At 48.3% G+C, this 15185-nt stretch overlaps 1 protein-coding gene across 1 annotated transcript in view; it reads left to right on the top strand.

Annotated features, from left to right (window-relative positions):
• The window catches only part of SLC22A3 (solute carrier family 22 member 3), a 494822-nt gene that overhangs the window by 19143 nt on the left and 460494 nt on the right, over positions 1-15185 (top strand). The window lies entirely within an intron of this gene.

The raw sequence follows: 15185 nt of genomic DNA, 5'->3' as shown, positions 1-15185 counted from the left end.
GTCTGCAACCGCTTTACCACCTCAGTGCCTCCTCCTCACCCTGTACAGGTTGAGAACCATGAGGCATATGAATTACAGCCCATTGTTGACTCCCGTAGGTTCCGTGAGCGCATACAGTACCTGGTACATTGGAAAGGGTACAGTCCGGAGGAATGCTCTTGGGTCTCATCCTCGGACATACATGCCCCTGTCCTCCTCCGTGATTTCCATAGACTATTTCCCCTTAAGGCTGGTGGTCCAAGAAGGGGGAGGGGTCATTGAGGAGGGGGTACTGTCAGGGCTGGGCTCAGGCCTTCCTTCTCAAAGCTGGCCGCTCAGCTGTCAGCTAATTGCTAGCTCCTTTCTCTCCACAGTGACTCACCTGTTGATGTCTTGCCTACTTAAGCTGTCAACCCAGATGATCTATGCCTTTGCAGGAGACTTTCTCCTGTGTTCCTGTTAAAAACTTGCTTGGCTGACATTCCTTCTAGCTTCAGATCCTGCTTGCTGTGCTACTACAGGGGCATCACAGTGGTGTAGTGGTTAGCACTTTCACCTAGCAGCAATAGGGTTGCTGGGTCAAATCCCGACCACGACACTATCTGCCTGGAGTTTGCATGTTCTCCCTGTGCCTGTGTGGGTTTCCTCCAGGTACTCCAGTTTCCTCCCACACTCCAAAGACATGCTGGTAGGTTAATTAGACCCTGTCCAAAAAAGTTGGCCATAATATTTGTATGTGTATGTCAATGTTGTAAGTGTGTCGGGACCCTACAGGTTAAAAGACCGCATAAAAAGCTGCAGATGGACACCGGTGGCAAGAAAGCGCCCTGAGGCGATTCAGTTCGCATAGGTAATGCTATACAAGTCACTCATTCATTCATTCATTCATACTATGCTCATCTCTGGCTCCCTGACATTTTGGCTTGTCTGACCATCTGTTCCAGTTCCTGAACTCTGGCTATGTTTTGACTACATTTACTCTGTTTACCTTTTTATTATTATTAGGGATGCACCGAATGCGTTTTTTGGTGCCGAAACCGATACCGAAAATGATATATACACTAGGCCGAAAACCGAAACCGATACCGAAACAGCACCGATACCGAAAATGACTGTTTTTAAAAAATATTTTTATACAGGAGGTGGTCAGAGACTGGGGACATGGTACAGGAGGTGGTCAGAGACTGGGGACATGGTACAGGAGGTGGTCAGAGACTGGCGACATGGTACAGGAGGTGGTCAGAGACTGGCGGCATGGTACAGGAGGTGGTCAGAGACTGGCGGCATGGTACAGGAGGTGGTCAGAGACTGGCGGCATGGTACAGGAGGTGGTCAGAGACTGGCGGCATGGTACAGGAGGTGGTCAGAGACTGGCGGCATGGTACAGGAGGTGGTCAGAGACTGACGGCATGGTACAGGAGGTGGTCAGAGACTGACGGCATGGTACAGGAGGTGGTCAGAGACTGACGGCATGGTACAGGAGGTGGTCAGAGACTGCATGCATGGTTCAGGAGGTGGTCAGAGACTGCATGCATGGTTCAGGAGGTGGTCAGAGACTGGGGACATGGTACAGGAGGTGGTCAGAGACTGCATGCATGGTTCAGGAGGTGGTCAGAGACTGGCGACATGGTACAGGAGATGGTCAGAGACTGCATGCATGGTACAGGAGGTGGTCAGAGACTGGGGACATGGTACAGGAGGTGGTCAGAGACTGGGGACATGGTACAGGAGATGGTCAGAGACAGGGGACACGGTACAGGAGATGGTCAGAGACAGGGGACACGCTACAGGAGATGGTCAGAGACAGGGGACACGCTACAGGAGATGGTCAGAGACAGAGGACGTGGTACAAGAGGCGTCCTCCATTGCAGGCCAGTGTCCCCCATTGCAGCCAGTGTGCCTGTGCCCCATTGCAGGCCAGTGTCCCCCATTGCAGTCAGTGTGCCTGTGCCCCATTGCAGTCAGTGTGCCTGTGCCCCATTGCAGCCAGTGTGTCTCATTGCAGCCAGTGTGCCTGTGTGCCATTTTGCAGCCAGTGTGGCTGTGTGCCATTTTTCTATCAAAGTGCCCTTGTCCGGGCACTTTGATAGACAGATCATCCGTCCAATCCTGTGGATGATCTGTCTATCTAAGTGCCCGGACAAGGGGGAGGGGCTGTGTGTGACGGCGCGCGGCCGGGAACACACAGCTATTGAAATGAAAGCTGTGATGTTCCCGGCGCTGTGATCAAACAGGCGGCGGAGGCGGCTCTCCTGCGCTATACACCCCCCATGATGGGCGTCACCAGGGGCGGGGGGCGGAGCCCCGTCCCCACACAGGCCATGCCCCATTTTCGGCTCCATTATCGGCCGTTTTTCTCTTTCGGCAAATTGCCGAAAAGGGCATTTTCGGCCGATATGTTTCGGCGGCCGAAATTTCGGTGCATCCCTAATTATTATTAAACTAGGTGTGATTTAACTGTACTTCTGTCTCAGTCTGATTCATGGTTTCTGACAGTACCGAAGGGTCAAAGGGTCTCTTAGGGCCTATATCTCGACGAAGCGCCTGACAGCAGATGCAAGTGTGTGTTGATGAGGACCCCATCTCGAGGAGCAAATAACACATTGTTCATAGTCTAAGATAGAAGCCAGAAAGTCCTCAAACTGAAGAGAACTAAAGGCAATACATTTGAGTCTTCTGTTCTTCCAGCAATTCTTAAGGGACCAGCACATGCAGATCCTGTCAGACAACGTGACAGCAGTTATATACCTATCATAACAAAGCGGCACAAGAATCTTGTGGAGCTAGCTCACCAAATCCTGACCTGGGCAGAAATTTTGCCTCTCTGTCAGCAGTTCACTTTAAAAGGCACGCAAAATATACTGGCAGACTTTTTGAGCAGGAAGAATGTAATGGAGTCAGAGTGGACCCTGAATCAAGAGATCTTTTTGATGATCACAAGAGATCTGGGTCCTACCTCAGGTGGATTTGTTTGCAAATCGGGAAAATGCAAAGACGCCTGCATTCTTTTTCCATCCACAAAGAGGACTGAGCATTAGACGCAATGGCTTTAAAATGGGATTAACCTCTGTCCTATCCCCCCCCCCCCCCCCCCCATTTCGGTTAATTCTGGAAATTGTATCCTGGCACCTAGGTGTTTGTTAGCTAACATAAAAAAAAGGGCTTTGTTGTTGAAAATAAATCTTTGTTAGTTTAACCGCTTCACGCCCGCCCTATAGCCGAAAGACGGCTACAGAGCGGGCGCTAAGTGCCGGGAGGCCATCCCTGGACGGCCTCCTGTTTACTTCCGCAATGCGCGCTCCCGCGAGCGGGCATCGGGGAAGTCCTGTACTGGCCGTGTCTCTCGGACACAGCCAGTCACAGATCGCTGTAAACGGCCAATCACAGCGGCCGTTTACAGCGCGATTGCGTGTCCAATGAGAGATGATCTCATATGTAAACATATGAGATCATCTCTCAGCGCCGCTCTCCCTCCTCACACAGACAGCATGTGAGAAGGGAGAGATCAACGGTTGCAGCGGCCGTAAGTTTAAAAAAATTAAAAAAAGGGGAAAAAAAGGGCCATCCTCCCCCAGTGCCATCCTCCCCAGAGCCACCTGCCCCCAGTGCCACCTGTTAGTGCTATCTGTTCCCAGTGCCACCTGTTGTCAGTGCCATATATTAGTGCCATCTGTCATCAGTGTCACATGTCATCAATGCCACTTATCAGTGTCGCGTCATCGGTGCCACGTATTAGTGCCATCTGGAATCGGTGCCACGTATTAGTGCCATCTGTCATCAGTGCCACGTATTAGTGCCATCTGTCATCAGTGCCACATATTAGTGCCATATGTCATCAGTGTCACGTATAAGTGTCATCAGTGCCACGTGTCATTGTCCTGGTGCTCCAGGGCCTTCAAAAGTGTAATAGGTAGTCAACAAGTTAGATGTGTAATTTATGCTCCTAGAACACGTGATGGCGCTCCCTGCATGTTGGGCCTCTCTATGTGGCCAGGCTGTGAAAAAGGCCCACACATGTGGTATTGTAATACTCAGGAGGAGTAGCAGAATTTTTTTGGGGGTGTCATTTGTGGTATACACATGCCACGTGAGAGAAATAACCTATTACAATGACAATTTTGGGGAAAAAAATCAAAAATCTTAATTTTGCAAAGAATTGTGGGAAAAAATGACAACATCAAAAAGCTCACCATGCCTCTTACTAAATACCTTGGAATGTCTACTTTCCAAAAAGGGGTCATTTGGGGGGTATTTGTACTTTCCTGACTTGTTCGGGTCGCAAGAAGTTAGATAGACCACCAGTACATCAGATGTTATCAATTTTGTATGATTCGTACCACAGCTTGTGGACTCTCTAAAGGCCCATACACACGATCAGACTTTTTGACAACAAACATGCAAATTAGCTGTTTTGGAGCAACATCTGACCGTGTGTACGCTCCATCGGACAAACTTTTTTGGTTTTCATCTGACTTTTGTTGCCTGTGCGAATGGACAAACTTTCTGGCAACAAAAGTCTGATGGAGCAAAGTCTGATCGTGTGTACAGAAAACCATAGGACTTTTGTACAAAGTACAAACAGGCATGCTCAGAACCAATGCAAAAGATCAGACAACAATACAGAAGTTGACCACAGGTGGCGGTAAAGAGCAGAAAAAATCACATGATTTGGTGAAAGTTGGCTGAAAAAGTCCTGCTGTGTGTATGCAATACAAGTTCAGGGCCGACGCCCTTTGTACAAAAATCCAAGGGAAAGTTTGTACAAAGTCCTATCGTGTGTATGAGGCTTAACTTTCTCAAAGACCAAATAATATCCACTAATTTGGGTTATTTTTTACCAAAGATATGTAGCAGTATAAATTGTGACCAAAATTTATGAAGAAAAGTTAATAATTTGCATAATTTTGTCACAGAAACAAAGAAATCTGTGTTATTTTTCAAAATTTTCTGTCTTTTTTTTTAAATTTATAGCGCAAAAAATAAAAACCCAGAGGTGATCAAATGCCACCAAAAGAAAGCTCTATTTGTGGGAAAAAAAGGACAAAAAATTAATTTGGGTAGTGTTGCATGACTGAGTAATTGTCATTCAAAGTGTGAGAGCACCGAAAGCTGAAAATTGGTCTGGGCAGGAGGGGTGTTTAAGTGCCCAGTAGGCAAGTGGTTAAAAAAACTGGCTCAATTTTTTTCTTTTTAGCTGGCTCCTAGATTCAAAGCAAGATTTTTCAAGCCCCGACTTAAGTGTACACATTTATTTACACTACAGAAAACATGCAATATTTCTAAGATGTACAATATAACAGTCATTGTTTTCACAGTAAATTATTTTCAAATTGCATACAATGATACACTTAAAATGGAAGTAAACCCTTCCAAACAACTTTGACCTACAGGTAAGCCTAGATTAAGGCTTACCTGTAGGTCCAAGTAATATCTCCTAAACCTATATGGTTTAGGAGATATTTGCCCGAAAATGGGCACCGCTGTCTACGGCGCATGCGCCGTAGACAGCGGCGCGCAGGCGCACTAAATGCGGCAAGTCCAAGAATGGATTTGCCTAATTTGTCGACTCCCGTGCGCATGCGCGGGAGTGACGTCATCGCGGCTCCGCCGAATGGCAGCGTCGGAGCTCCGAGACGCGACTCCCGTGCGCATGCGCGGGAGTGACGTCATCGCGGCTTCTCCGCTGTCATTCGTCGGAGCTGCGAGAGACGCCACAACCAAGATGGATGCGGCGGACTACAGGTGACAGCGGCGACTTCGCTGGCTCCTGTGTCAGGTAAGTGACACATAATGAGCTACTATGCGATGCATAGTAGTCCATTATGCTTTACCTTTGCAGGGAAAAAAAGAGGAAGTAAACCCATCAGGGTTTACTTCCTCTTTAAGTGTTTATATTGCCTAAAGCAGGGGTAGGCACAACCTTTTGAGCAGAGTGTGGCAATTTTCTTTTTTCAAAGAAATTGAGCAAAATGATTTTATAATAAAAAAATGTCAACTTCACACTCTCAATCACGAAAAAGGATTTTTTTAATAAAGTAAATGCTGTAAACTACTTTAGTAGGGAGAAATTAACATCCTGCACTCGCCTCAGATCAGCCCTAATTCCTGCAACCCCACACCTCAGATCAGCCCCAATTCATGCACCTTCACACCTCAGGTCACTGTTCACCCAGCAAATCTGTTTTACCACTGTACTCGCTCATCTGCCCCACCACTGTACCCCACTGCTCATTTGCCCCACCACTGTACCCCGCTGCTCATTTGCCCCACCAGTGTACCCCCCTGCACATCTGCCTCATCACTGTACCCCCTGCTCATCTGCCCCATCAGTGTAACCCTTTTCTCATCTGCCCTACCACTGTATTTCGCTGCACTTCTGCTCCACTGCTGTATCCCTATGCTCTTCTGTCTCACTACTGAATCACCTTCTCATGTGTCCTAACACCAAACCCATCTTCTCATCTGCCACACCACTGTAACCCCCTTTCTCCTCTGCCCCACCAATGTGCCTCCTGCACATCTCTCATGTCTGTACTCCCTGCTCTCCTGCCCCACCACTGTAACCCCCTGCTCATCTACCTCCTTTCAAATCTGCCCCACTGCTCTACCCCTTGCCTTTCTGCCCCAACACTATGCCCCTTGCTCTTTTGTCCCACCGCTGAACCCCCTTCTCAGCTCTTCCACCACTGTACCTCCCTGCACATTTTCCCCACCGCTATACCCTCCTGTTCTTCTGTTCCACCTTTGAACCCCTCTTGCTAATTTTCCCCACCGCTGTACCCTCCTGCTCATCTGCTCCACCACTGTACCCTCTTCTCTTCTATGATATACGTGATATGCAAAGTGGTGAAAGGAAGCCGAAATGAGACACATCTACCTGTCTTGGCACACTTATCCTGCTGATCCGCCTCTCGCATCCAGCCCACGTGCTTGTATGTGATGTCACATACAAGCATATGGAATGGATGAGCTCAGGTCTGGGGCATTTTCTGAAAACAGTGGGCCTGTGTGCAGGATCATAAGTTGGGCCCCAGCAGCTGAGAAAAAGTGGTTGGGTGTGATTTTCACTGCGCTGAATACTGGCTGTGGCTTAAAGGGACACAGAGTGCAGGGGTTCAGTAGTAAGTGACGCAAAGGTTCGGGAATAATTTCAGCAAAGTTCCCAGAAGTTCCCAGCTCAACAGTAATTCCACAAACTGTCACCTGGTTGTGGTTTTCTCAATCACAGTGAAATTCCTTCTTTCTGAGATTGATAGTGGCAACCAAGCGAGTCATCTTCCGCCCGATGGTGGACAGGGCTAGCAGGACTGTGCTTTAGCAGTGGCCAAGACAATCCTTCTTCTGGAAACAGGGACCGCCCCCCAGCAGAACGGCACCCAGTCTCTTCCCCATCTGACGATTGCAGCTACAGGTTAGAGAATCAAACAATGTTTCCCATCTTTTACAATTTGTGGGGGCAGGTGCGGTGTGAGGAATTCTGAAATTGGAATGCATTAGTGTCTCACTGACACTAACCTGACTGCTCTGCTGATGGGGGGGAGCGGAGTCGCGTGCCTGCAAAAGAGGCTTTGTACGTCACTTTCTGTGGGTATTTATATAAAGTAGGGATGCACCAAAATTTCGGCCGCCGAAACATATCGGCCGAAAATGCCCTTTTGGGCAATTTGCCGAAAGAGAAAAACGGCCGATAATGGAGCCGAAAATGGTGCGTGGCCTGGTGCCACCCATCATGGGGTGTGTATAGCGCAGGAGAGCCGCCTCTGCCGCCTGTTTGATCACAGCACCGGGAACATCACAGCTTTCATTTCAATAGCTGTGTGTTCCCGGCCGCGCCGTCACACACAGCCCCTCCCCCTTGTTCGGGCACTTTGATAGACAGATCACCCGCAGGATTGGACGGATGATCTGTCTATCAAAGTGCCCGGACAAGGGGAGGGGCTTTGTGTGACGGCGCGGCCAGGAACACACAGCTATTGAAATGAAAGCTGTGATGTTCCCGGCGCTGTGATCAAACAGGCGGCGGAGGCAGCTCTCCTCTTCCCTGCACAGGCTGGCTGCAAAATGGCACACAGGCACACTGGCTGCAATGGGGCACACTGGCCTGCAATGGGGCACACTGGCCTGCAATGGGGGACACTGGCCTGCAATGGGGGACACTGGCCTGCAATGGGGGACACCTCCTGTACCATGTCCTCTGTCTCTGACCATCTCCTGTACCGTGTCCCCTGTCTCTGACCATCTCCTGTACAGTGTCCCCTGTCTCTGACCATCTCTTGTACCGTGTCCCCAGTCTCTGACCATCTCTTGTACCGTGTCCCCAGTCTCTGACCATCTCTTGTACCGTGTCCCCAGTCTCTGACCATCTCTTGTACCGTGTCCCCAGTCTCTGACCATCTCTTGTACAGTGTCCCCAGTCTCTGACCATCTCTTGTACCATGTCCTCAGTCTCTGACCATCTCTTGTACCATGTCCCCAGTCTCTGACCACCTCTTGTACCATGTCCTCAGTCACTGACCATCTCCTGTACCATGTCCCCAGTCTCTGACCATCTCCTGTATAAAATATATATTTTTTTAAATATGTTTCGGTATCGGTTTCAGTTTTCAGCCTAGTGTATTTTTCATTTTCGGTATCGGTTTCGGCACTAAAAAACCCATTCAGTGCACCCCTAATATAAAGTGTAGCAAAATAACAAAAGTAGAGGCATTGCCAGTATTACTAATTCATTTCCATCAATTTTTCTGTGGGATAGTAAAAGGAGTATGATGGCTTACTGAGGATAACTATTTTTTTTCAGATTTTTCCTTTAATTTAACAATAATTATGTGGTGTATAAAAGTTGGAATTTAAGTTGCCCAGCATTGTTGTAATTGGGCCACCTGCTCACAAAGGAGATGGGAGGAACATCCGTATTTTGTTTGTGTGAACTAAAATTCATTTTAAAGCGGAGCTCCACCCTAAAGTGGAGCTTCCATTCATTGGAACCCTCCCCCCCTCCGGCGCCACAATTGGCACCTTTCAGGGGGGAGGGGGGTGCAGGTACCTGTACAGTACAGGTATCTGCACCCACTTCCGGCATAGATATCTGCAGAAATTACGCCCCTTTCCGCAGAATCTACGCCCCTTTCCGAAGGTCCCCCGCTGTCTGCTGAGAAACACACGGATCCCAGAGACAGCGGGGACCATCCTTATTGCGCAGCGCGACTCGCGCATGCGCAGCGCGACTCGCGCATGCGCAGTAGGAAACCGGGAAATGAAGCCGCAAGGCTCCACTTCCTGATTCCCATACCCAAGATGGCGGCGGCAGCACCCGAGAGACGATCGAGAGATCGGCTTCGGGTGCCGACATCGCTGGCGCGCTGGGCGGGTAAGTGTCCTTATTTTAAAAGTCAGCAGCTGCAGTATTTGTAGCTGCTGGCTTTAAAAAAAATAAAAACGGCGGAACTCCCGCTTTAAGTCATTGTTTTTTTTTTCCTGAAAATTTGTACTTGATAAATGGCAAGTACCATGCGGCATAAAAATTGCAATAGCCACCATTTCATTCTCCCTGGCCCTTGCTTTCAGAAAACATGTTTTGGAGGTCCAAAATAATTATCTAATCAGATGTTTATTTTAACACGTATGTGAGAAATGTCAGATTTGCATTGAAAGGTAAGTGAACCTTATTCCATATACAGTATATATTCATACAGTAGTAGTGGAAACTATATATTGGCCATAAAAAGCTGTTTTCTGATTTGAATTTCTATAGTCAAGATGTAAAATCATATAAATACATTTCTACATGTATTTCAAATATTTCTAGCCTTCTCTTGTTAGTCTGAACAATTTTGAAGTTTGTAAACTTACTTTGTGAAGATCCCCCACCCATTTACTACTTGCATTCTGTGACATGTATTCACTATAACTATGTCCTGTGAGTAGGCATTGCTGTCACAAAATTTTACACAGCCTACCTTCAAAACTATAGAAATGCTGAAAGGAGGAGTTTCAGGAATCCTTAGAAACGTAAAGTAAACCATAGGCATGGGTGTAGTATAAGGGGTCACAATCGCAACCCCACCCCTAGCTCCAGGTGGACCCTGCAGCCTCCCTGTCATATTATCATATCCTCCACAAAGTCCAGCTCCAATCTGCTTTAGGGCCCCGCAGCCACACCCCAATACTGGGCATCCACTTTGCCTTCCACAGTCCAAACCCCTCTGTGCTCATTGCCTGGGGAGAAGCCGTGAGCCTTTTCCTGAATTAAGGGGAGCATTGGGTGAGAACAGCCCAGGATGGAGAAGTGTCTGTGCTGTGTGCTGGCAACATGGAATGGTAAACGAGCTCAGCAAGTTAAGAGGAGAAGAGTGCCGTCTTGTAGCCACGATGGGACGGATGTTACTGGTGAGGTAAGACACCGCTCAGTGTCTCCTAGTCACCAGTTGGGATTCTTTGTACCCCCCACCTGGAGATGTCTGCTTACCCCACTTCCCTGAGAACTGGGAATAATACACACACTTCTGGGAGGTGACCTTCCCCCAACACCTGCCAACACTGACAAAGAAACATACAGAGATGAAGTGATCAAAAAAATTGTTGCGGAGGGGTACCACTGACAAAGAAACCTTCAGAAATTGCTAAAACAAATCCCTTGATTTTGTATTTTGTGTCACATGGCTTTGCCCCCTGCAGATCTAAGTTGCACCTCCCCCCCCCCCCAAAGCCCCTGACCACCCCCTCTGCCCTGGATGCTATGTCCGGCTGCTGAGCTCCTTTCCCATTACGGTACTCTATACTGCTCCTCCTCTGCAGGGCTGAAATCACATTCCTTTACAACACAGCCAGTCAGCCATCATCTTCACAGGCTGAAGCTACCTACTGCAACTACACTGCCATTCTTACCAGAGAATTTTATAGGTCAGAACGGCAACATAAAAGCCAGATACACCTTGTGAAGGCTGACAGACTGTGTATAGGAATGTGATTCCAGCCCTGTGTAGTGTGTGTGTGTGTGTGTGGGGGGGGGGGGGGGGGCAGGAGCTGTATATAGTGCTAGCATGGGAAAGGAGCTCTGCCAAGTGACCTGCTAGGGGTCCCTGTCCTCTGAATCTCCAGCGGTGATCCCTGTCCTCTGATGTAAGGAGGAACTCTGGGACCTCAAAACTCTTAAGCCATTTTGAGTATCTTGGCATGCGGTGGGTGTATCTGCAAGCACGGTGGTAGTGGGGGGGGGGGGGGGGGGGGACCATATCAACTTTTGCATCGGGGCCCACAAGCTTCAAGCTATGCCTCTGACCAAATGAATGAGCAGATGAGAAGCTGCCAAACGGGGAATCTATGAAGTTGTGGAAAGAGATTATAACAGACAGGCAGAACTCACAACCTGAAAGGAGATTTTTCAAGTAAGCTTGTTTCTTGACGCCAACATGGCAATATGCATATAATATAGCTCCTTCTCTATATCCACCCACAGGTTCTGTTTAAATCTATAAAAGTCTGACTGAAAGCAATCTCCCCCATTCTCCTTTTTGTTCTCAAGATCTACACCCACAAGACCACAATGTTGCGATAAGTCCCTACTGCCTGACTGTGTTGGTGTCCGTCTGGGCTCAGCCTCTCCCAGGCGCAGTCCCATATCTTAGGTTGCTAAATGCACCAACAAGGTGGGGAGCCCCTTCTAGTGGTCTTTTGAGGCTGAGGAGTTCTATAACTGGAGACATCAGAACTTCATGTGTTGCACTTGAGCTGGTGTTGGCCCTGGAGTTCATGATGCATGTATTTCTTTGCACAACTGAACTGGTGTTTAGTTGCTGCAGTCCATAATGCATGTGTTTTCTCTGCACACCTGAGCTGAAGCCTGCTACTGGTGTTAGTGCTGCATTTTCTTTTCTCCTACAGGTATGTGCTATCCCTTTTGTATTTTGTTTTTCCTCCCTTGCCTCAAACTTCATTAGGCTTTATAATGTTTCCTTTGTGGGAGCAATTTGAGTTTTTTTCTATTGTCTGCAGTTTTTTCCTTTTTGTCTGCAGTTTTCTTCCTTTCATCTGTGGCTTTTCCTGTGACCAGCGTGCATGCATGATCCAGTTCAGGTTTTGTGGCTCTTTCCAGTCTCAGGGCCTGCCTCGTGTAGTAGGGTGACCACATTTCCAAACTGCCATTCAGGGATACCCCCCCCCCTTCCAAAAAAAGATGATTTCAAAACTCTCGGCGACTAAGGTTTTAGAGCAGTAGTCCACCACCTTTGGACCAGGGGGGGGGGGGGGGTTTAAGTTGGGGGATGGGAGAATGTAGTTTGATGTGAAATGTGGCGGCGGGTGATTTGTTGGGCGAATGGCTGGTGTTAGCCCTTAAATCATCCTGACACCATGCTTGATATGGTGTCAGGATGATTGAAGTACATTTTTTCTATTACTACATAATACTATATAATGAAATTTTTCAACTCACCATAATGCAGAATCAGTGGGAGCCCGGAGCAGGCTACCAGATTCAGCTTGCCACTGTCGCCTGCTGCCAGATGCAGTGTGTTACTTGTCACCGTCACATGCCACCAGATGCAGTGTCACTTTCCACCCACAGCCTGCCCACTGTGCAGTGTCACTTGCCACCGCAGCCTGCCACCAGTCTAACACACCTGTGCCCCAGCCTCCCAGGGAAGGCGAATGACCCCCCGCCACTGTGGCTCCTTCCAGTGGCAGTGAGGCACAGGGGTTGGGGAGTCTCCTGCTTTAAAGCATTCTGGAGTCCAGAGATATAGAGGAGGTTTGTGCCAGCGGATGTCCATGGTGGAGGCGGAGCCGGCCCGGAGATGATAGAGGAGGTGGGTGGAGTGGGCATCCATGGTGGAGGCAGAGCAGGCCTTGCGGACAGCACTAGTCGCGGAGGGGGTGGAAGTTAACTCCTCCGTTTTGAATGCTGGGCAGGGAATCCCGGTTGTGACTTCACTGGTTGCTAGATGCCTGACGGCTGAAGCAACCAGTGGCCTGGCCAGTAGAATGATGGTGGATGGTGGAGGCAGAGTGAGTGCCAGAGCTATGGCAGGGTTTGCTCCTCTGTCAGCTTAATTCCAGGACACTGTATTGTCCCTGAATGAAGGTGCTCGGGACCTGGGACAGACCTGCCGATTGCGGTACTGTCCCTGGCAGTTTGGGACATGTGGTCACCCTATCGTGTAGTGGTCATATTTTATACGGCATATCCAGGCTCTTGCATGCATGAGGTGAATTTTGCACTGGAAACATCTTCTGTTTTCCCTTGCTTATGCTGCAGGTAAATGGGGGGAGAAAAACGATTGGGCACGTCTATGTATCTGTTTACTTCTTTCTCTAATTCTCCTTCCTTTCTCTTTCTGTGCAGTGCTGACATCCTTGCTCCAATAGGAACTTTCTGCCACATAGCCAAGACCTCCATGTGCTCAGGTAGGGACCATCAGTCTGGTAAGTAAGGAGAGAAAAAGAGTGCCTTTCCATGAGCGTGGCCTTCATCTTCTAATGAAACCTAGCCCGCTCTTGCTCTAGCTTAAGATCAAGCTAAAAGAGAGCTGCTATGTCATGTCCAGTGTGGGCTCATACAGCCCCACAGGTTTTGCCCAGGGGGCACAGAAAGTTACCAGTGAGTGTCAGTATCCACCCCCCCCCCCCCCGACAACAGCGACAAAAGGGTAAAAATGCTGGGCATGCGGTGCAGACTTACTAACATCTGTGGATATTGCCGCCAAAACCTCTCGAAGGACCAATGATGCTGTAAACCAGCAAGTCATGCCCATTCATGGGCAAGTAGTTAAAGAGTCTCTAACTGAGTTCTAAAACCACTTATGCCAGCAGACTCTGGGTGCAGCATCAAGGATGCAGCCCTGCAGATGAGTTCAAGGTATCACAATTAGCCCTTCTAACCAAAGATGGCACCTTTATCCAAGCCATTCACCCCTGCCTTACACCTGGCTACACCAGAGGTAGAAGAGGGTTGGTCATCCTCCTAAGCAGGTTTTTAGTGTCTCTTGGGTCCAGTCATTTATTAGGGTGGCTAAGCAGGCCCGGAATGGGATGACCCAGATGACTACCTTTTGAAGTCAGAACATACTTGAAAATTTTAAAGACGCGGCCTTCCCTAATCCCAAATGAATGGAAAGGTGAAGAGGTTGATTCAAGAAGAGTGACAGTAGTGATCTGAAGTTTTAAATAAGTATGCAGCAGCAAAATTATACCTTACCGGAAGAGAAGTGCCGATTCTCTGGTCAAAAGAATGGCAGTGCATCGACCTAACGCACTTAGCATGCGTTTCCTTAACAGACACTTAACATGCATTGCAGTAAAACACACTTTACAGCCTTGCACCCTACTGCAAAGGTATGGACCCTTCCATTATGCATTTTGTCAGGAGTGTTATTCTTCCCCCAGAAGATTCAGTTTCCATTGGCTGTACACACAATCGATGAATTGAAAGATATCTGAGAGATTGAAGATGAACTGCTGAAAGAACAGATTATTAGTGCTCTTGGAGAGTTTAAGTGCTCGGCGGATTATGTGGATGAAGTAGCATTTGTAGTTATCAGTGTTCCCTTAAGGCAGTATTGAATTCAGTGACAATAAAGAGGGCTTTAAAGCTCAGTCCTTGGTCATCAAACCCCATCCTCAGACAGGGTGGTCATAATTGCCTGTATGATGACAAGTTTTTTTCCTCTGAACAGAAGTTTTGACTGTTCCTAGAGACTCACCATTGCTCAACCCTGGATGTCCTCAGCTTGCTGTGCAGATGGATGGTACTTGCAGTCAGCTCTTGATTGCTGTATAACAGTGTTTAAGCTTCATAGAGCGCCCACATTCTTGGAATGTTGAGCACTCTTTATTGGTCACAATTAAAAGTCACATGTACATCACAATGGTAAGCATTATTCCAGGAGAAATCAGTGGTTAGTCTGGCCTTCCTCCTCATAGGAGGCTGAGGCTCCAGGTGAGTTCTTTCTGCTAGTTTGTTCCACTCTCACTCTACATTCCAGGACTCAAGATCCTTTTGCCAGAATGGAAAACTTCAAGAACAAATGGAACGGTGTGCAAGGGCATCTTTCCGAGGGACACACAGTCATGGTCCTTTTCAATTCTTTCACCCCCTACAGGAGTCTGGTTGATGGGACACCCCCCCCAGGCAGGGCCGTCTTTAAGGCAGGGCAAAAGGGGCAGCTGCCCTGGGCCCTGTCATTGTTGCGGGGCCCAAAACAGCTGCCTCA

The sequence above is a fragment of the Lithobates pipiens genome, unplaced genomic scaffold, assembly GCF_037356315.1.
Source record: "Lithobates pipiens isolate NorthernLeopardFrog02 unplaced genomic scaffold, aLitPip1_a1.2 Scaffold_18, whole genome shotgun sequence".
In the NCBI taxonomy this organism is placed as follows: domain Eukaryota; kingdom Metazoa; phylum Chordata; class Amphibia; order Anura; family Ranidae; genus Lithobates; species Lithobates pipiens.
The sequence above is the reverse complement of the archived record's forward strand: the minus strand, read 5'-3'. Positions and strand labels throughout refer to the sequence as shown.